General features: G+C 33.7%; 1 pseudogene; it reads right to left on the bottom strand.

Annotated features, from left to right (window-relative positions):
* Positions 1 to 4325: 4325 nt before the first annotated feature.
* LOC149543664 (U-box domain-containing protein 21-like) lies at positions 4326 to 5050 on the bottom strand (annotated as a pseudogene).
* Between the last annotated feature and the right edge of the window lie 19828 nt (positions 5051 to 24878).

Here is a 24878-nt window from a genome sequence, read left to right as displayed (position 1 = left end):
TATTAGGGAATCACATAAATTAAAACATACATCTATAAATCAATCAAGGTTTCTCTCATCCTACTCATATTCTTAATCATTGCAATTTCATAATCAAAGTGTTAATCCTGCATTTACTTACTTTACCAGCATACATGTTCATAAAGCATTAAATGATGAACTCAAATATCTAAAAGTAAGCATCACACAACATAAAATAATATAATATGTTCAAAGCATCAGATAATGTCTCGACATCTCGAGTCATGTGTATCAAAATAATAATGTATCACTATGCTATGATGGGTCAGGGCGAGGCCTCACATCCTCCCCCACTAGGCATGAACTTCCTCCTAGAGTTCATAAAAAAGATAAGGGTACTGAGATCACAACTGTGCTGCATCCTCCCATGAAGCCATGACCTTATCATAACAATCCCACTGGACCCTAACCTAGTCCAGCTCTTGGCCTCGAAGTGCTAGGGTTTGTTAGGCAATAATACAGATAGGTTCCAGCGCTAGCTATCCATTTGACTCCACCTGCAAAGCATCCCAATCTATAATATGAGACTCATCATAAATGTAACCTCTAAGTATTGAAATGTGAAACACATCGTGGATGTGTGACAAGCTAGGTGGCAAGGCTAAACGGTATGCAACAGGTCCTATCCTCTCTAGGATCTCGAATGGTCCAACAAATTGGGGTGCCAACTTAGAGCCCTTTTCGAATTGAATTAGACTCTTGTGTGGTCACACTCTCAAGAACACTCTATTATCGACCTAATACTCTCAATTTTTCCTCTTCATGTTAGCATACTTCTTCTGCCTATCCTATTCCTCTCTCAAGTGCTATCTAATCAAGGTCACCTATTGCTCCATCTCCTTGACTAACTAAGGACCAATAGATACTCAATCCTATCCCAACTCAAGGGCATCCTACATGTTCTTCCATCTAAGGCCTCATAAGGTGGCATACCTATGGAGGAATGGTGCCCATTGTTATAGGAAAACTTGACAAGATGAAGGTATTCCTCCCATTTGACCTGATGGTCCATCACGTACATACGTAGCATGTCCTCAAAAACTTGATTCACTCACTCAATCTAATCATCAGTCTAAGGATGGTACACTATACTAAAATTGAGCATAGTGCTCACCAAAATGAAGAAGTGAACAATGAGTCTCTATCAGAGATGATCTTACAGGGAACACCATGGAGTCTGACAATGTCCCGCAAGAACACCTGGGCTATGTTTCATGTTGTGTATGTAGTATGCATGGGTGAGAAATGGGAAACCTTGGTCAACATGTAAACTATCACCAAAATGGCATCATGGCAGTGAGATGACATGGGGAGACCAACAATGAAATCCATAAATATAGCATCCCATTTCCACTCTGCAATCTCATGTGGCTGAAGAAGCCCATCAGGATGACGGTGCTCTGCCTTCACCCTCTGACACTCAAGGCATCTCATAACAATACTATCAATCTACACTCTCATACTTGGCCAAGGATACAACTGCCTCAAATCTGCATGCAACTTCTTAACATCGGGGTGCACTGCATAAGGTGCTCTGTGAGCCTCAAGTACAATGAGCTCGCGCAAACCCCTAATGGAAGGTACATACATACGTCCTCTATGATGCAAAAGTCTATCAAACTCTAAGGAATACTTTGAATACTTCCCTTCCAAGGGTCTCTGAGAATTCACTATCTGACTCACTTCTACATAAAGCTTGTCTATGGGTAAGTGCTATAAGATCCGCTCTCTCAAGTCAGTGCAAGTAGTCACAAATGAAAGCTCATGGTGCCTTCTACTTAAGGCATCTGCAACCACATTCTCCTTTCCCTTGATGTAATAAACATCAAAATCATACTCACAAAGAAACTCCATCCACCTTCTTTGCCTAGCATTAAGGTTTGGCTGAGAAAATATGTACTACAAGCTTTGGTAGTCAGAATGAAGCTCGAACCTATGACCTAGAAGGAAGTGTCACCATCTTACTAAAGCATGAACCACTACCGCAAGTTCAAGGTCATGAGTAGGATAATTGAGTTCATGATTCTTCAACTTCCTAGACTCAAAGGAAATAGATTGTCCATCCTGCATAAGGATTGTCCCTCTACCATATAAAGATGCATCGATGCACACCAAAAAATCTGTAGAAGGATCTAGTACTACAAGAATCAGTGCACTCGTGAGGGCTCTCTTGAGCTCTTGAAAATCTCTATCACACTTCTCTATCCACTGGTACTTCTTCCCATTTTTTTGAAGAGATGTGATTGGGTGTGCCAATCTAGAGAATCCTGAAATGAAATGTCGATAATAACCTACTAGCCCCATAAAGCTCCTCACTTCAGTGACACTAGTGGGTGTTGGCCAATCCATGATGGCCCTAATCTTTGATGGGTCTATTGAGACACCATCACCTGATATGACATGACCCAAATAATGTATCTTAGGTCTGTAGAATGCACACTTTGACAAGCTACCAAACAACTAATTCTCTCTCAACTTCTACAATACCTACCTCAGGTGCTCTTCATGCTCTTTCTTGTCATGAGAATAAATCAAAATGTCATTAATTGAAAATAACTAAAAACTTATCCAAAAAGGTATGGAATACTCCATTCATGAGGCTCATGATTATAGCTAGAGCATTCATCAGGCCAAATGGTACCATGGTGAACTCATAGTGACCATACCTAGTACGAAAAGCAGTCTTGGGGATATCACTATCCACAATCCTCAACTGATGATAACCTGACTTCAGATCAATCTTTGAAAATACTCGAGCACCCTGCAACTAGTCAAATAGATCATCAATTTTGGGAAGAGGATATCGGTTCTTGATGGTCACTTTGTTCAGTTGTCAATAATCAATACACAACCTAAGTGATCTGTCCTTCTTCATAAAGATCACTGGTGCACCCCAAGGTGACACACTAGGTTGAATATGCCCCTTCTCTAAGATTTCCTCCAACTGAGCCTTCAGTTCACTAAGCTCATTAGTAGTCATCCTATATGGTGCTCTCGAAACTGGCTCAGCTCCTGGCACAAGGTCTATATGAAAATCCACTGCTCTAGGTGGAGGCATACCAGGGAGCTCTGAAGTAAACACATCTGCAAACTCTTGTAGGATTGGAAAATCATTGAGGGATGGCTCCCCCTCTGAATCTTCCTCTCTATCACTAATCGTGATAGTGAACAATTGACAACCCTTTTGCATGCACCGCCTAAGCTACATAATAGAAATCATATGAAGGGATATAGGTCTCTTCACTTTGAAGATCTCCCTAGAGATACCATCATCATCCACACATTCCACCCTCTTCTATCAACAATCCATCTTGGCGTTGTGGGCATAAAGCCAATCCATTCCAAGAACAACATCATAAGAACCTAGAGGGGTAATGCATATATCAAACATTGTGGACATGTCTCCAATCTACATCTGACAATTCTGCACCATGGAACTAGTTGACACTTTGGCTCCTGAAGCTAACTCTACTTCCCAACTGACATCTTGTCTAACTTCCACTAGCCCGCAATGCTCCACCACATATGGAGATATAAAAGAGTTAGTAGCTCTAGAATCAAATAAAATGGCAACCATACGACCCTGTATAATACCTATAGCCTCAATAACTATGGCTTGATGCTTAGCCTACCGGTTGTCAACCGCTGCAAAAAATTTGTGGGATCTGCCCATGTCACCAATTGTCGGCTTTGAAAAAGCCCCTCTCGAACCACCGAATGCCTATCCTTGCGGACACTCCCTAGCTATATGACCCATGTAACCACAAGTGTAGCATGGTCCTCAGGTATAAGATCATGCACCCTATGATCCAAACTGCTGTGGGCCCCCTAACCTACTAGATCCACTATATCCACCCCTAGGAGACTGTTGAGTCTTCACTGATTGTGACTATGGGGCCTATACTTTTTGATCTTTTTTGGGACCCTATGACTACCAGTACTTGGGCTTGGATCCCTGATAACCTTGAGAAGGCTTCTACTACTTCTACTACTATGGTTTCTACTACTGAGTTTGTTGGCCCTTAGAGGACCCTAATGTGTAGTTCTGATTCCCTTTCTAAGGGGGTTTCTATTGGGTAGAGTTTTAGTTTTGAGACTGATCTCGTGACTCCTGTCTACCTCGAGTATCCTTAGCAACTAGTGCTATCTCCACTACCTATCTGAAGGTCAAAAAATCTAAGATAGACAACTCTTAAGGTCAAAAAACCATAGCCTAGTTCTTTATCAGACCTACATTAAATAAGGAACACTTCATAGACTGTGAATGCAAAATCTGATTTGTGTATGCACCAAGTGACCCAAAATCAAGATTGAGCCCTCTTATTAAGGTGACCCACTAGCCCCTCAATCAATCTATCTATTCCTCCTAGCATATATCTATACTTGTCCTTGGAAAACATTTCATGAAGAACCACAACAACATTATTCTTTCCTTCCAGATTACTCTCTTGAAGAATAGACATAAGGCATGAAATGGGGTCAGATGAAATGAGCAAATCAAGGGCCGGAGGATTCAAAGAAAAGGTTAAAGCTAGAGCTCCAAGAGCCTCTTTGTAGATTTCTATTGAGTTTTGTGACCTATTCAAAGTGTGTTTTGCAAAAGCCAATGCAAGAATGGATGATGCATTGGACGAAACAATGGACCTTTTATTCCTCTCGCTTTCTTGGCCCAATCACTTGAGTTTCTGTATGGGTTTTTTATCGTTGACAAAAATCTCTCTAAGAATTAAATTCAATGATGCAAGATTGAGAGGCACCTTTGGTTTAGGAATTCGTTGGGCTTTGTTGGTGATGCACAGTCCTAAATGATTTGATAGAGCATGTGATTTGGAATTGTGTTGCAAGTATGTAGAATTTGATTTGTGATTGGACAAAAATTATTACCAATATCTAACTAGGTCTTGATACTTTGGCAATTGTAAGTGATACCGGTGTAAAGGGTTACTAGATCCTTCATCAAATCTAGCAACATCAAGCATCTCAAATAGCTTGGTACATGAGTCACCTCAATGTCGATAAGTCCCTTCATTGTCACCAAATATTTGTAGCTCCTGTAAAGTTTGAGAGATTCAATGGAAGTGCATGCTCTTTCTATCTCTTATTAATTATGCTTGGTGGGTGAAATGGAAATGAAAAATCCAAGGGAGGCATTGCAAATATGTATAAATAGTTTGGGGAGCATGTGGAGAACTGTAGAAATAGGTTGATGTGGAATTTGAAGGTAAAATGTGGTGCATGTACAAACACACAAGAGGAGCAATATTTAGAGCCAAATGATTGAATCATGGATGGAGTGAGACAAATTGATTTCATTCTAAAATGATAAAGAAGGGTCACTTATGTGGTCAAATAAGAAGACAGGAAGTCTCTCACATGTCGAAAAGACAATGAATCTGACCCACTGTGTATGTCAAGCACATTTCTCTAAATAAATATAAGTTCTATTTCCTAAATTGTTTTACATTGAATATAAATATCTTTACTTAGTTAGAATATATTGTAATTCCTATTTTAAGAGTTACTTAAAATCTTATTTGACAACATTATATAACCTATCACTAATATAAATTTTGCAAATAATATTATGTTATTAAGTAGATCTTTATTGGAAAGAGTCATCTTGCCCTTGAAATTGAAGGATGACAAGATTCAATCTTAAGACATTTGATTCTTTGAGATAGTTGAGAAAAATGAGAACATGTTCATTGGAACAAAAGAGAAAAGAAAAGAGGAAGAATAAAATATCAAACTAGAGAAGATATAAAGTGGATCAGAAAAATAAAAAATAAAAAATAAGATTGCATATGGTACTTCATTAGATCATTTCTTAACAAGATAAGGCAAGACCCTATTGCAACACTTGATAAGGTAGAAAAGGAAAAGATGAAAAAGAGGTCTAAGCATAATCCTAAACATAATCAAGAGAATAATGAAGATGCAAAGGACCGACAAGAACTAGATAAGCTACAATTTTAATGGTGATAATAATTAGTGAATCAAATTACCTCCTAAGTAGACCCCCTTGATGGATTTCAAGTGCTACCATCAAGGCCAAGAGGGCCAAAGTTTCACTCTTGGGCTTAGGTAGGATTTTTAAAGAAGAATAAGATTATCATCTAAGTAGATCACCTTGATGGATGCCAAAGTTTTGCTCTTGGGCTTAGATTGGGAAATAAATGTTAAGATGGACATCTAAGTAGACCACCTTGATGGAATGATAATATGTTTCCATCGAGGCCAAGAGGGCCAAAGTTTCTCTCTTGGGCTTAGATTAGTCAAGTTAAGAGGCATTGACATCATGTCAAGCTAATTTAGCTAAGAATTTTCCAAGTAGACCACCTCATTGGATGATTGATTCCTCCCATTGAGGCCAAGGGGGCCAAAGTTTCTCTTTTGGGCTTGGTAGGATATTGGTTTAGAACTAATTTATAATGACTCATCTTTTCTTTGGAGCTATTATATACATGTACATGCTAATAATTATTTGTGCTTGCAAGATCCATGATCAAAAAGCATAATGGGGAAGTATATTTTATAAATCATTCCTTTTACTCTACTTCATTGTGAAAAATAAATTATAGAGAACCAATAAAGAATATATGATTTGTCTCCATCATGTTTGCTTCATATTTTCATTTGTTAAAGATGTATATCTCATAATTTTTTAGGTCTTTTATATGCAAATATGTTTTGTATCATGAAGAAGTTTGTTTATGAATGATTTTGCTTGAGGACAAGCAAATTTGAGCGGGGAGGACTGTAATGTCCCCATTTTGACTTATATAATTTAATAATAAATAAGCACAATATATAAAGTTATAATATTAAAATGATTAATAAAGAATATAAATTATTATATATCATATATATTATCATACATATATATTAGATATTTAAAATAATATACTATTGAATATAAATAATATTGTTATAAATAATTAATATGATTTATATATAATATATAATCATAATATATTAATATAATAATATATAATATAATTATTAAATATAATTAACATTAATGAAAGGACATGTCTCTATGAAATACCATATATATAATATCAACTGTTGAGAAGGATAGCATATGGATTATTATCCAGGCTTAGACAAATAAGAAGGTGAATAAGAAAATGTCTTGAAACGAGACATTACATAAAATTTTGCACTATTTGGACCTATCTTCCAAGGTGCACTTCTCCCAAGGTGCGCCAATTTTTTTTGAAGAAGTTAGAGATGCATCGACATTTAACTGCCACTTCCAAATTTAGAGCTTTCCATGTTTCAAAAATGCATTATGATGACAGTTTAACTCCTACAAACGTTCAAAGAAGGTTGAGCTTCTATTTTTGGCATCTCTAGAGACTCCTACATCATTTGATGGCTTTCTTCTTCTTATTTTCTCATTTTTTCTTTGTTTTAAGACATGTAAAGGCTCATGCACCCATTAAATGATATAAATAAGGGTGGAATCCTACTTAGCACCAATTAGAGAGTCAATTTATACATAAATAGATTTTTTAAATTAGTTTAGAAGTATATATTTTCATAAAGGAATCTCTCACTCTCAATACAAATTGAGGAGAAGATTTCCTATAAATTGAAGAATTAAACATGTATTCTAGGCCATTACTTTGATTCAATAATATATGCTATTGGTGCTCTAATTCAGAGTGTAGTTATTCTTTCCTATGTGTGTTATATTTTGTGAATGTATGTTCATGGAGTGTAATGGAGCTAGTAGTTTTTTAATTGTGTTATTTTGATTGAGTGATCTTTTAATTTTGGTGTTTGCCATGTGTTTACAAATTCCACAAATGTACTTAGTTGGAGAAGAGATCACTTTATTGTTTCTGCATATATTTTTGTCTTGCATAAGCAAACTTTCCATGGCCTTGTGATCTGATGAAAAGTGAAACATCTTATGGTTACTAAATTCCCCATCAACGATTCCATTAGTGGAATTAAGGAAGTGTTGCTCCTATTTTCATTGGTTACCTACTAATCTTTTCAAAGGCTTAACTCGTAGACATGTTGTTTCTGTGGCTTATGTTCATTAGGGATTTACTTTTCAAGTCATTTGCTTAAACATCTTGTTACCTTATCTTTGTTATTTTCTTTTGCAAACACTTGGTTAATTTAGGAATTCATATAGTTGCATAGCTAAAATTGCATTCATAAAAAACAAAAAAAAATACAAAAATATATTTCTTTTTGTGTGGTTATTCTTTCGAGATAACAAGAAGATTCTACATCTTATCTGAAATTGTTCAGAACTCGAAAAGGCCTCCTTATGAACACTCACATTTATCTTCTACTGAGTGGAGTCTAGTAGGTCACAAGATCACCCAGAACCTTGGAGTTAATCCCAAATTAGCTTTTCATCGGAGGAGTTCGAAAGGATTCCTATCATTAAGCATTGTGCAAAATGACAGCTCAACATTGGTTAGAGTTGTACATCATTTTAAAGTATGTGGTCATAGTTATAATATTTGAGAGAGTGTAGAATTCATGTCTATGGGTGAATAGTTTAATGTGTTGATTTGTGAGAGTTACATTTCTTTTGGTGAAGACTAGTCGTGGGGTAGTAACATGAAAATGTGCCATAGTTAGTTATTTTCTTTTGAGTATATAGGTTGGTTATGATCTAGAATTATGGTATGAAAGCATCATTTTTAGTATTGAGCTAGATTCATGACTTGATTGGGTCATGCTATAATCAATACTATCATGTGACAACTACATGATTAATTTTGGAAGCTAACTAGATTGTGCAATGTGTGATTTGGATTAATGACCATGAATTAAGAATTGTGGCATATTCTTTAGTCTTTATAATTGTTATACACTTGTATTAGGTATCACGGGTACCTTATCATTGGTTGATATAATGATTGATGTATTAGGGAAGTCATAATAGATATAATTGTAACTTGTATAAAGTAAATTAATTCCTTTTATGTAATGCATGGAATTTATGGTATATGTGGATTGATGTGAATTTATGAATTGATGCAAGGAAGTTCAAAGAATAAGTTAGATATGATGCTTTGATAGAGGTATGCATAGAATCTACAATAGTTATTAAATTTAACTACAAAGGAAATGAAGTTAATATCAGCCAATTCTTCCTCGGTATAGAAATTTCTTCTTCATATTGATTCTATTTTGAGAAGTAAGTCCATTGAAGGTGGATTTAACATTCTCCTTTGAGCAGTGAGCTCTAGGAAATATTTCTTTTGTTCTCATCAAATCCTAATAGGGTTGATGGAACTTTTAATAAGGGTTATTTCCTTTAAAAGAGACTTATGTGCTAGATGTATTGTATGACTCCTAACAAGGAAATTTTTATACCAGTGCATGATCTTGTGGGTATCATCCCCACCATGGTTTTTTCCTTGAGAAAAATAAATCACGTGTGTTGTGGTGTTGACTTATATATTATTCCTCTTAATATGTGCTACTTTATTTATCATGGGTGATTTGGTTGAAAATTATAAAGTTTCTAAATATAAGACACAACTTATTTACCCCCCCTCCCCACCCCCAAGTTGTGTTGAATAGATTGGTCACACATTGAACATAATTGCATCAACATTTTTATGGTATTATATAATATTAGCCCTACCTCTACAATATGTTTGTGTGTGTGTGTGTGTGTGTGTGTGTGTGTGTGAAATATGACAAGTACCTAAAGTAAAAACACTTTAGTACATACTTAGTTCTATGGGTTAGTATTCTAAATATTTAATCAAAGAAAATAACTAAAACCCATGAGAAACTTACACATTTCTTCCTAGTCAAGGCAAGTATGATATTATTAATTTTTCTCTCAGATTAGCATACAAGATCAATGAAGAGAATATCTCAAAATGGAAGATTTAATAAAGTAGGATGTAATGTTTGTATTCTCTACTCAAGATATTTATATGGATTGTACATTAATCTAAGAGAAATGAAGATTATAAGATTATAAGAAAACTAGTTTAAACTATAAAATGAAACATACAATGCAAGAAACATCAATATGAAAATCCTAAATGAAAATAACATTATAACCATGTTATGCAAGCTTGTGGGTATGAAGATCTTATGGTATGCATTCTTTTATACAAATCACATGGGATTTGAGTGGCATAGATGTAAAGTGTGTTAAAGGTTTCTTTTCTCCCTTATTGATCCATACAATTCAATCCATGTGATGTGAATTATATTGGTTGAATTTGTGTTTCTTTATTTGTTGGACGATGAGACAAATCAACCACCTTGTCTTTTGTTTTAAAATTTATTTTGATTAAAAGTGTGTGCACATTTATTGAATGGGTTCTTTTGATTAAGAATGTTAGTAATTTTAGTTAAATAACTTTGTTGATGACATAAAAAGCCTTGATGTTTAGAAGTTCACTTATTTGGTGATTTTATTGATGATTTATTGATTATTCAAGTTAGTTAATTTATTTACTCACATAATTAGGTTTATTATTTTATATTGGGGGTTCTAGTTTACTAGAACAATTTTAGGTGGTTACAGTCAGCATTTTGTTATTTATATCTATTTCAATTTAAGTTTGATTCCTCAATCGAGGCTTGACTTGGTAATCCTTTCTCCACCAATGAAATCCACTTTGTGTTCTAGTACAAGTTTTGGAGTTTCATATTAAGGATTGCAAAGCTAGGGTTTAATTTTTCATTAAAGTTTTGAATTTCCAAAATTGGTGTAGAGTAGGTCTAGGTTCAATTTGGAATTTACCCTCTCCATCTCAACCTTGACCCTTTAGATCAACCTTTACCTAAGATCTCCATATTTAGAGGGTTCACATATTCAGGTCTTGAGAGTCTAGATCCAACTCAATTTCTATTTATGTTACATTCTGATAGCCCATTTTTAGGTTTGTATCTTGGCAAGAATATCTATCATTTCATAACATTTACTTTCTTGACATTGTATTACATTATGATTTCTTATAGATTAGGGAAAGGAGAAATAAAAGCCAAGAGACTTCCACATTGATAAGATCACACATTAGTACCCCTGTTTGTACTAATCAGATCTCCCTTGCTATGGAATCTCAACATTCCTTCTATATTTGTGTGTATATCCTTATTTACACATTACAATTTTATATCGAAAGAATTACTTGTTTTTTCCCTTCCAACCCATTACAAAGCCATAGTTGTGTCATCCTTTTTGTCGACGATAATAAAATCACTAAATTGAAAAAATGGGTATTATATAGAGTGCAGATGTATTGGGAGATGTCATATTTATTGATATGGTCATTAGTGGCATACAAAGAGAACATACCAAACTTCACTTCACCTTTGTTTATGAAGGCCCAAGTACATCTATTACAAGAAGAAGACCCAAATAAATTCACATGGAAAGATTATTTATTAGAAATTAATAAGGGAGATCCTTATTTCCCATTTTCACATATAGTCACAATTTGTAGAGCGTATTTCCAAATAATTATTAAAGATTGGATCAAGTATGAAACTAGTGCCTTCTTCCTCTTGAAATATAATAACATATTTATCAAAAAATATTATGAATTTTATAATGGCACATTTCTTATTTGGGGAATCAAGACCCCTTATATTTCATGAAATACTATTAACATTCACCATTTTAAACATTTGAATTTATATTATTATCATTTTTAAAGCTATAGAAGCATTTTCAAAGTTTTTGGTTAGACTCTATCATTATAGAATGATGTAGTACGAGATAGGTGTGTCCCAAAAGGAGATGAACAAGCCCCCAAAAAATACAACATAATAGAAGTACACAAGATATAATTTCAAGAAAAGAACTTTATTATCACATATATTCAATTAAATCAAATGTTCACCATACATTCCACTAATTCATATGATAATTGAAATCATAAAATATATTATTTTCCAAGTTGTAAGGCCTTCCTGGTTCTAACCAAATATATTCTAGATTATAGAACAAAGTTCTCTATCCAAGATTCCTCTAAGTATATTTTTGAATGATACTTCTATGCTACCACTTCAATACTTTAGTAGTACCTTATAAGAATCCAAGATATTACACATATAGCCATTAAGACACATAGGCCAACTTAGAGTTCACAATCTTCAATAATAGGAAACAAACATTACATTATAGGACTGACCCTTAATGAATTAATGACTACATATATAATACATAAGAAAACCTTATGAAACCTCGAGTATGGGTCCTCATATTAACCAAATACCCAGATCCAAGAGCACATAGACTAATTATTAAATATAGAACCTCACCAAATTAAATACCAAGTATCACATGAAGAGAAACATAGGGAAAAAAACACCCAAGAAGATGAAGTATAACTTCTACCAGATGTTTTATAGGATTATGGGTATTTTAGGTAATGATCCATGATATGTACACAATATGAAGCCAAGCTCATGGAATTAAGAAATAAAAAACAAGTGTTTTCCAATACAATCTATCATATACTAACTATAAAATAGAAAACAAAAAATATATTTTTGGGTGATGCAAGATTGTAAACAACCCAAGGATGGCCTTGTTAGATATAGTAGTCTGCCAAGATAACTGAGAGAGGGAGGATGAATTAGTTATCCAATTAAAAAATATATCAACATTAATTAATCTTAACCATTCAATCAAAGTAAAGATCAACCATAACAAGAGGCACATACACAATTACACCAAATTTGTTAACTAGGGAAACCTTTGATCAGAGGAAAAACCCTATAGGAAATGATGCCTAAAAAGAGATATATATATATATATTCCTTGTTAGAGGATGGATAATGTTAGGAGCCTATAAACACATTTAGTACATAAGAGTCCCTATTAGGAGATTTTTAATCCTTGTTAGAAGATTCTAACCCTATTAGGAGTTGTAGAAGGTAGAAGGACCCACTATCCAAATAGCTTCTGGGGTAAGACCAATGAACTTCACTATCCAACTAATCTCTCAACTATTCCTTGCAAAATAATTTTTTGTACTCTTCTTTATCCTCTTTTAGCTATCTTGTCAACTAGACAATCATTGTCAAACCTTGTAGACTAGGTCACAAACCTTAGATCCAAATATCAAACCTCAGATCTTAAAATAAAACCTTGGCAATGAAATTTTCTCCAACTTCGCTATGCTTTGCTTATCCTATCCTATCAACTTGTTTCTCTTGTATTCTACTCTTCGCACTTCATGCAATCATTCATACATAATAAAGGAAATTTTCCTTCCTTTATACTGAGTCCTTAAAATAATTCTCTTGGGTTGGCTATTACACCTTCTCAATTAATTATTATAGGACCTCATTAAGAACATATTATACTTAGTGATAACATCAATTTTTCACCTTGTAACTTGAATAACACTCTATACATGTAATATTATGATGAGAAAAATTAACCATGTCATCTCCTAAATGTCTCCTAAATGTCTTTAACCTTCCTTCTTTGAATAACAACTCTACTAAGAGATATAAAAAGTTTACTAGAACATGCTTTTGTAAACTCTATATCAAAATAGTCTTCACCAAAACTTGCATAACTTCTTCTAGACTTAATATATTTTACTCCCAAGGTTAGTTGAATATGATACACACTTAGTATTATCTCCCATCAACCTCACTAGTGAAAATACTAAATGATCTATCTGTACCAACTTGATCTTTACCGTTGTTCTTCTATTAGATATCATAGAAAATTGCTATGTTGACAGCAATGAGAAACATATTCATGAATATAACATATCATCAAAATAATGATCTAATAATGTTTCTACAATACTCCCCCATAGGAATTTCATTAGCATTCATGCTTCCAATAATCTCCCCCTTTGGCATTGATGGCAACATAGATGAAAAACATCTAGCTCCAAGAATACCAACTATTAAATACTATTGTCCTTTCTTTTCAAATCATCTTCATCAATTATACATGCTTCTCCCTAATGATATACCTCAATGTTATCTATATCAAAATGTTTTTGATGTCATAATTTATCTCCCATTGACATCAATGTCAAAGGTTTTAGCAACCATCTATCACTGTAACAACTCTCTCTGACCTTCTCAAGTGTCCAAAGACACTGCTCAAAACAACATCTATCAAGAGTCCTAGATGACTATGTCCATCACAGATACTCCCCCACACAAGAAGCATTAGAATTCACTCCAAATAGATAATAGTGCTTTGTATCACTAGACTGATGCACTCTTGCATCATCTACTCTAATGTAGGTAGGGGTTTAACCCCTAGCATACCTCACAAATACTCAAAAGTCTCTTTGGCAACAGGCTTGGTGAAAATATCTGCAATCTTCTCTTTGGTGCTTACATACTCCAATTTGATTTCCTTTTCTACAACTTTCTCTCTCAACATGTGATATTTGATAGAAATGTGCTTAGTCTTGGAATGCAACATTGGATTCTTAGACATATTCACTGTGCTTGTGTTATCACAATGTATGACAATAGATTCATTGAATTCTATCCTTATATCCTTTAGCATCTACTTCATCAAAACAACTTGATTACAATTGTTTGTTGCTACAACATCTTCTACCTCTATTGTACTATGTGAGATCCAATCTTGCTTCTTGCTTAACTAAGAGACCAATCTTCCTCCAAGAAAAAATACTCCACCACTGGTGCTCTTTCTGTCATCCATACTGCCTCCCAATCAGTATCAGTATATGCATATAAAGTGAAATCATTAGATCTTTCATACCACAATTTAAACTCTAGTGTTCCCTTCAGATATCTAAATATCCTTTTAACTACTACATAATGTGCTTCTCTGGGATTAGCTTGAAATCTTGCAACAATTCCAATTCCATTCGCTATATCTAGCCTTATGTGAGTTAAATATTGTAATCCTCCAATCATAGATCTGTACTTCTTTTTCTCAACAATAGGTATCTCATCTTTGTAGATAACTTGTGTGTAATTATCATAGGTGTTCCAACTAGTTTACATGTTTCCAAACCAAACCTTTTCAATAGATCTTTCAAATACTTAGTCTAAGAGATAAAGATTCCTTCTTTATCATGCACAATCTGTAATCCTAGGAAGTATTTCATTTTCCCTTTCATACTCATTTCAAATTCCTTCTTCATTTCTTCTGCAAACTTGTCACTTTCATTATCATCTCCTCCAAATATGATATCATCAAAAAATATTACCAAAATCATCAATCCATCATCTATTTCTTTCCAGTATAGATTATTGTCTGTCATACCTTTGCTAAATCCAATTTAGGTTGTTCTATGTATACCTCTTCTTGAAGTTCTTCATTCAGAAATGCTAACTTGACATCCATCTAATACACTTTGAATTTCTTATGTGCTGCACAGGCTAAGAAGAACCTTACTACTTCAATTCTTTCCACAAGAGCATATGTTTCTTCATAGTCTATTCCTTCTTGTTGTGAGTAATCTTTACATACCAATCTTTCTTTGTTCCTTACAACTTCACCTTGTTCATTCACCTTGTTCCTGAATACCCATTTTGTTCCTATCACATTCTTGTTTTCTAGTCTAGAGACCAATTCCCATGTTTCATTATTCATTATCTGATCCAATTCTTCTTTCTTAGCTTGCTTCCAATAGTCATCTTTGAATGCCTAATTTGAATTCTTTAGTTCTACTTTAGATATCAAACATAGTTCTTCATTGATTCTACTTCTTGTCATCACACCTTTATCTCTATTGTTGATGATCTACTATGATGGATGATTCTATATCATATTCTTACCATAAGTAGGAGTTGTTATCTCAACTCTTAGCTTAGTTCTAGGTTCCAAACTTTGTTCCTACCTTTGCTCACTTTCACTTGTAGGTGAGTGACCAAACCATAGTTCATAAGGGGTCTTTTTTGTGTCTTTCCTGACCTGCACTCTATTCATAGTGTAAATTGTTGTATTCACAGCTTCTCTCCAAAATATCTTGGATACATCATTCTCAGCTAACATAGCTCTAGCTGCTTCTGTTACTAACCCATTTCTTCTTTCTACAATGCCATTTTGTTAAGAGGTTCTGGAAGCTGAAAGTTGTCTTTTGATTTCATTATCTTCACAAAAGATGTTAAACTCATTTGAAGTAAACTCTCCTCCTCTATCTAATCTTAAACATTTAGTCTTCATACCTAATTCATTCTCAACTCTATTCTTGAATATATTGAACTTGTCAAATGCCTCAGATTTTTTGTTAAGAAATGCAACCCACATCATTCTAGAAAAGTCATCAACAATAATCATGAAGTAATTTTCACCATATAATCCTTTAGTCTTTGTAAGACCACTAAGATCTGTATGTACAATCTCCAACTTTTTTGTAGTAGTAAACTTCTTGCTAGGAAAAGAAGCTCTATTATGTTTTTTAGTACACACTCCTTGAAAATTGTGTTAGTAGGCTTTACAATCTTACAAAAATCTTAGACTACAAACATATTACTAGTTTTCACAATATTTTCAAAGTTTATATGACAAAATCTCTTATGCCATAACCAAATTTCATCTACCTTTGCAACCAAACATGACATTTTAGTGGGATTCATTTGAAATACATTACCTCTAGATCTTATTCTTGTTCCAATTACCTTTCCATCTTTGTCTTTGATCATGCATGTCTTCTCTGTGAACTGTAACTAATAACCTTTATCCACGAGTTGTCCAACACTCAAACGATTGTGCTTCAAACCATCAATAAAGTATATATCCTTAGTGTTAGTCTTACAATCAAGGGTTATAGATCCAATACCCTTAACATGGAAAATTGCATTGTTTCCAACTTTGATAATGCTTCCATCATAACTTTTGAAGTCAACAAACTTGTTCATATAACCAGTCACATGATGTGAACAACCACTGTCAATTATCCAATCAGATTTCTTTTCCACCTATGATATCAAAGCCATTTTTTCTAGACTTTCTTCTTTAATAGCTACAAATCATATTTCACCATCACTAGCACTTATTGCTTATTCATCAAATTCATCTTCTTCATTGGCATACAAACAACCTCTATCTCTTCTAGGTTTGAACTCTCCTTTATACTTTTTTTCTCTTTTAGGACACTTAGATGCATAATGACCAAACTCATTACAAGTCCAAAATTTAAAGTTTTTCTTACCATCTGCTTCTCTTCTTACAAAAGGGCTACTCCTTCTTCTATCTTTTTGTCCTCATCAGATCTGCTACTGCTAGCAAAATCTCCTCTAGCACTTATGCTGCTTGATAGATTAGGTCAAATGTTTAGGGCATTGAAATTTGTCTCTATTCTAGATAATTCTCCAGACTGACTAAGCCCATTCCCAACTATTTCAAATCTCTCAAGTAATGTTTCCTTGGTGAAATCTTTGGTACAAGAGATCAACAACTGTATCATGTGAACTGCCTGCTTAAATGGTAGCATTCAACTCTTCAATATATTCCAAATCACCTCATCATCTTCCTTGGTTCCTCCTTGAGATTTGATACTTGCAGTAATTTCTAATATTTTGCCTGCATATGTTCTTATAGATTCACCTTCCAACATTTTAGCATCTTGAAATGCCCAAATCCAACTTTTTAGCCTCATTTTCTTAGAATGTGCATCACCTTCAAAACTATTTTCCAAAGCTTTCCAGATCTTATGAGAAGTATCAAGTATTTTTACCTGATTATACTCTGTTTTAGGAAGTGTAGACAATAGTGCTTCTCTAGCTCTCATGCTGCACATGAAAAGTTCTCTCTCATTCTCAGTACAAGTTCCCAGCACACTTTCAACAATAATGATCTTTTCTAATTTTGTCAAGATCCAATATCTTGGACCCATACACAATAGACGTGTCTTCATCTTTTCCTTCCAGTTGTCATAATTTGTTCCATCAAACTTTAGACTATCCTTTTTGAATATGTTAGCCATGGATCTCCCAAAGTTGTTAAACTTTATCTTCAAGGACTTGTTGCTCTGATACTAATTGTTAGAAATAATAGTCAACCAAGATAACTGCGGGGGTGAATCGGTTATCTAATTAAAACATTTATCAACCTTAATTAATCTTAGCCATTCAATCAAAGTAAACAACAACCATAACAAGATGCATGCACACAATTACACTAGATTTGTTATTAGGGAAACCCTTGATTAGAGGGAAAACCCTGGTGGGAATGATGCCCACAAAGTTATATATATATATATATATATATATATATATATATATATATATATATATATATTCTTTCTCATAGGATGGACCCTTTTCGGGGTCTATAAACACATTCAGTACATAAGAGTCCATGTTAGGAGACTTTGAATCATTGTTGGAAGATTCCAACCCTATTGGGAATTGTGCCAACCCTATTAGGAGTTGTGACAACCCTGTTAGGAGCTGTAGAAGGCATAAGGACCCACTATCCAAATAGCTTTTGGGGCAAGACCACTGAACTTCATTGTCCAAATGATCTCTCAACTATTCCTTGCAAAATAATTTTTTTTATTGTGCTTTATCCTCTTTCCTCTATCCTATCAACTAGACCAATCACTATGAGACCTTGTAGACTAGGTCACAAAACGTGGATCCGAATATCAAACCTCATATCTTAAAATAAAACCATAGCAACAAAGTTTTCTCCAACTTCTTTCTACTCTTCTTATCCTTGCATATCAATTTTTTTCTCTATTATTTCACTCTTTGTACTTCATGCAATCATTCATACATAACAAAGGAAAATATCCTTCCTTTATGCCAAGTCCATAAAACAATTCCCTTGAGTCGACTATTACACATTCTCAATTAATTATTATAGGACCTCATTAAGAACACATTATACTTAGCAATAACATTAATCTATCACATTATAACTTGAATAAATTTTCATATGTGTAATATTATGATGAGCAAGCTTAGCCATGTCATATCCAACATGTCTCCTACATGCCTTTAACCTTTCTTCTCAAAATAACAACTCTACTAAGAGATATAACAAGTTTACTAGAACATGCTTCTGTAAACTCTATCTCAAAACAATCTCCACCAAAAATTGCATAACTTCTTCCATACTTAATATCTTTTTCTCCCAATGTTAGTTGCATATGCTATAAACTTAGTAGTATCTCCCATTAACCTTGCTAGTGAAAATACTCAATGATTTGTCCATACCAACTTGATCTTTACCATTATTATTCTATCAGATACCACAAAAAATTGCTATGTTGATATCAATGATAAAATTGTCATAAATGTAACATATCATCAAAATAATGATCTAATAATGTTTCTACAATACTCCCCCATAGGAATATCATCAAAATTCATGCTTCCAACAGCCCCTACGTTAGACACACAAGGTGAAAAAAATATGTTCCATAAGGACTTATCAACACTTGAAAGAATTATGCACATGAATCTCATGCTCATTCTTAATCCAAAAATCCTCTTCGTCAATCATCACATATGTCTATCCAAACATATTGTTATAACCAATTATGTCATCAAAAATATATTCTCTGTCACTATTGATACAACAACTAGGATCAAATGAATCATACATGTTACATGTCATCATCTAATTAGGAAATTTATTTCTTTTATCTCTTCTCTTAATCAAAAGATCAGATAACTATCTAAGAACCTCAACCACATGTTCTGATGTCTTAAAATTAAAAGTCTTAAAAACACTTAAGTTATTTTCTTTGATAAATTCTTCATCCTTCAAAGGAATAATTTTTTTAAACCATCCTTTTCAATTGTAATAATATTCTTTTTGCAATCATATATAACTCCTCTATCAAACTACTAAGGTCTACCAAGTAAAACATGACAAGCACTGCCACTCATGTCTACTACATCACATAAAAATTCATCCTTAAAAGGTCCAATACTAAAATAAACAAGATAATTTTCTCTAACCTGCACCCAATAATCATCTTGAAACCAACTTATACCATAAGGAGTAGAATGTTTCAATCTCTTCAAACTAAGTTTCCTAGCCATTTCTTTAGAAAAAAAATTTTAGCACTACCTACATCGATAATAAATGTAAAACATTTACATCTAGAATTACACATAGTTTTGAATAAGTTCCTTCTTTGCACTAGTTCAATATCATGCTTAGACAACATGATTCTCCTCATCAAAAGAGATTTTCCAACTTCTAGTGAAGCCAAATCAACACCAAAAGATTCCATTTTTTGTTCTTCTTGTACTACCAAGTTTTGTTTGTCAACTTTCACACTAAGACATTCAAAAGATTGATTTCCATCCTTAACACATTTAAAACAAGTACCTATGAAAACAAATTTCTTTTCAAAAACATTTTTCTTACCCTTGTCAACTTTAGTAACTTGCTTACCTTGCTTTCTTCCTACCTTTTTTAAAGCATTTAATGCACACTGATAAGAATATTCAAGTAAACCAAGTTTCAACATACTCAATTTATCCTAAACATTAAATTTTGAACCATTAACATTCCTTGCAACCTTTTCCTTAAGAGATTTATGATGTCTGATTCTGATTTGTACTTTATAAAATTCATTAGTATAAGTCTTCATAGACATTTCTTTTTGCTTCAAGTTCTACAACATATTAAACAATTCAAGTTCATAGCCTTCAAAGATGAATTCAGCCTTTAATCTATAAACCATGGGTTTCCATCTAGTAATATTAGGTTCATTATTATCTTCTTTATCCTTACAAGATGACCTTTCAACTTGTGCTAACCTGACTCTCTATGGATCTACAATATTTTCAAGCTCAAAATAATCCTCAAGTACATTAATCTAGTCAATTAATTCCTTAGGATCTAAAGAACTAGAATTATTTGTAACTTCCATTCTATGACTCTTACGAACTTATGCCACAACCTTCAACAATCTTTCTTCTTGTGGAGGGGTCTCTACTTAAGTACTTCAAAATATTTAATAGTTTCAACATATTCTTCTTTAGCTTAAAGGTTTCTTCTCAAGTTATTGAAGATATTTCAAATCTCACTCCTCATCCCAGCCTCAAATTCTTCAAAAATATTCTCCAACCTCCTAGGATTCATTCTTCTAGGTGGCATACTGACTTACAAAAAGGTATGCAACTGCCTCAAAATTTGGTGATCTATACACATACATAGATCAATAGGTTTGTAATAAGATTCCAAATAAAACCTGAACAAGTCCTTTGTAATTATGACCCAAAACTTCCACCTTCCACCTCACAATCAAGGATTCCAATTCTTCACAAGATCTCCAAGATTAATCAAAATCAGATCATAAACTATTAGGTCCAAGCACTCTCTGACAAGTCACTGACAAGTTCAACCTCAAGATTAAACAACTAGACCAACAACCAACTGTGGTAAGATCAATCAAATAAAACCTCACTTTGATACCATCTAATGTAGTACAAGGGAGGTGTGTCCCCAAAAGAGATGATTAATGTTGACACATTAGTCAAGTTTGTTATTAATGACACACACTTATTTAGATTGTATATGGTTATTGAGCTCATTGTATAGTTTACAGTGTTTGAAATGTATTTCACTTGTCACTAAGTTATATAGTTGCTACCGAGTCCTTTAGACACATCCCAGTGGTTACTAAGTAGATTCAGTTAATGTGAAGACCAGCAGTGTAAACCATGCATTTCAGTTGATGTCGAGTTTATCAATGGTTACCAAGCAGTGCAGTGTTCATCGAATTTGTAATGCATATGATGAGAGTCCAAAGTTAACTGAGCTTTCTAGTGTTAACCAAGATACTCAGTTTATACCAAGCTCGAGGTGAGAATTTTTATCGATTCATACAGTGAAAATCAAGAGACTCAATTTATATGACAAGTTTCATAATGTCTATCAAGTCACTAGTGCAGACTGAGTTCAAGACTACTTAGAAGTGATTAGTATGGACCAAGCTTCTATGTCTACCAAGTGCATGATGATGTCAATTATTGATAGTGGATGTTGAGTATTAGAACCTCACCAAGTCAGTCTTCAAAACCCAAATGTCTTCATGTGGGTCGACTTTGTAACATTTGTGGTAACTTGTATGATGGATGCCTTTATAATTTGTATAATTGGATTCACACACACACACACACACACACACACACACACACACACACGCACACACACACACATATAATGCATTGTATCATATCCAATGCATGGATGGATGTATGTAATGTAATGTGTGAAAATATGAAGATGTGAATGTGAATTACATCAGAGACAAGCATAAGGAGTGAATTGTAAAGTCCATAATATCACAAGGAGCAATAGAGACATATCTATCATAGAAAGGTGACCAGTACACAAATAAAACTCATTCAGTGAGCCAAGTTACAAATTAGAGATCATCTACTATTTCATCCTAACAAGTGGACTAGTCAAATCCTTTCACAAGGTAGACCTAACAGTCTTTTGTAAATCTCTTTGCCGAGTGCATACTTAATTGTATGTTTGTAAATCCTTTCACAAGGTGGACCTACTAGTCCTTATTGCTCCTAAGAGGGCAAATCATCAAAAGTGATCAATGTAAGCTTTAATAGGCTAACTTTATACTAAAATACTAAAGTTGTGGGTATCATCCCCACCCTGATTTTACTTTCTATATGGAAGGTTTCTAGGTCACCAAATCTTTGTGTCTCAATGTTATGAATGCTTTCAATTTCTTATGCATGCAATTAGATCAGAATTTATATAATGGAGAAATGCTAATTGAATGATTGGATTAAAGGTTGAAATTGTTGAAGTTTTAGAAGTTACTAATTCACCCCTCCCCTCTCAATAACTTAGCTTAGTTTTGAATAATTCCAACAATTGTTATCAGAGCTTTTTGGTTCTTAGGAGAAAGCTTAACAGCTTGAGCAAAGATCAAGGCCATGGAGATATTTAGACTTGAAAAAGCCATTGACAATGAAAAGTTGGATTTAGAAATGGCCATTGCCCAACCCAAGAAAGCAAAGGAGAAACTCTCTCAATCCTTGAAAAGAAGAAAAGAACTTGCAATTCAAATGAATAATCAACTCTACATTGAAGAAAGAATTGAAGACCTTTATTCAAGAAATTCAGATGAAGCCAATGAAGCAATCAAAGAACTCCTAGAAAGGAATGGTTCCCTGCAAGAAGAAGTAAGAAAGCTAAGAAGAGAACAAGAAATTCAGTCAATAAGGTTATGTGAAGTCTTAAAATAGAGAAACAATATAAAAGAAGAGATGGATGGAAGGAACAATGAAATCCAAAATGAATCCCTTTAGTAAGTAGACCTTATTGATTAGCTCTCTAGTACAAATGAAGAAATCATGAGCCTAAGATTTGAATATGAAAGAATGAGGAATGATCTAAATTCTGAAAGGTAAATCAATGAAAGAATGAAAAATGATCTAAAAACTAAAAGACAAATCAATGAAAGATTGAGGAATGATCTAAACTTTGAGAAGCAAATCAATGAAAGAATGATGAAATCTCAAGCATACATGAATCAATTGAATGAGAAAAACATGTATAGGCAAAAAGGAAAAGCAAGAATTGGATATACAGAAGAAGGAGAATCATCCAAGCAAGGAGCTCAAAAGAATGAAAGACCTACTTGCAATCACTATGGTAAGATAGGTCATAAATTAGACAAGTGCTAGAGTAATGGAAAAGAAAAATTCAATGAAAAATGCTACAATTTCAATTAGCATGGTCATAGAGCTAATGAATGCAAAGAGAAACCAAGATTTGAAGGAAAATGTCACAAATGCAAGAAAAATGGACACAAGTCATCAAAATTCAAAACCAAGGTATTGAATCCAACAGAGCAAATTATGAAAGCAATATTTGGATGGGACTATAACACTTGGTGAATGCATGGATGGATGTATATAATGTAATATGTGAAAATATGAAGATGTGAATGCGAATTACATCAGAGAAAAGCAGAAGGAGTGAATTGTAAAGGCCATAACAACACAAGGAGTAGCAAAGACATATCTATCATAGAAAGGTAATTAGTACACAAAGGAATCTCATTCAACAAGCCAAGTTGTAAATCAGAGATCATCTACTATTTCATCCTAATAGGTGGATCAATCAAATTCTTTCACAAGGTAGACCTAATAGTCTTTTGTAAATCTCTTTGTCGAGTGCATACTTAATTGTATGTTTATAAATCCTTTCACAAGGTGACCTAGTAGTCCTTATTGCCCTAATAGAGCAGATCATCAGAAATGATCAATGTAAGCTTTAACAAGCTAACTTTATACTGTAGTACTAAAGTTGTGGGTATCATCCCCACCCCAATTTTACTTTCTATTTGGAAGGTTTCTGGGTCACCAAATCTTTGTGTCTTAGTGTTATGAATGATTTTAGTTTCTTATGCATGCAATTAGATTAGAATTTATATAATGGATAAATGCTAATTGAATGGTTGGATTAAAGGTTGAAATTGTTGAATTTTTAGACGTTACTGATTCACCCCTCCCCTCTCAGTAACTTAGCTTAGTCTTGAATATTTCCAATGGATCAAGCCCCCAAAAAATACAACACAATAGAAGTACACAAGATATAATAGCAAGAAAATAACTTTATTATCATAGATCTTGAACTACATCAAATATTCACCAGAGTTCATTATCCAAGCTTCTTCTAAGTATCTTCTTGAATGATACTTCTATGCTACTACTTCAATACTTGAGTACTACCTTATAAGACTCTAGAATATTACATATATAGCTATCGAGGTACACATGTTAGCTTAGAATTCACAATCTCAAATAATAGGAAACACACATTACATTATAGTACTAACCCTCAATGAATTAATGACTAAATAAATTAATACATAAGATAATATTGTGTAGCCTCAGGTATAGGTCCACACATTAATCCCACTACCTAGATCCAAGAGCACATAAGC

This window comes from Cupressus sempervirens, chromosome 8, assembly GCF_028749045.1.
Source record: "Cupressus sempervirens isolate cs-2001-9-10 chromosome 8, ASM2874904v1, whole genome shotgun sequence".
Lineage (NCBI taxonomy): Eukaryota > Viridiplantae > Streptophyta > Pinopsida > Cupressales > Cupressaceae > Cupressus > Cupressus sempervirens.
This window is presented reverse-complemented; position numbering and strand designations above follow the sequence as displayed.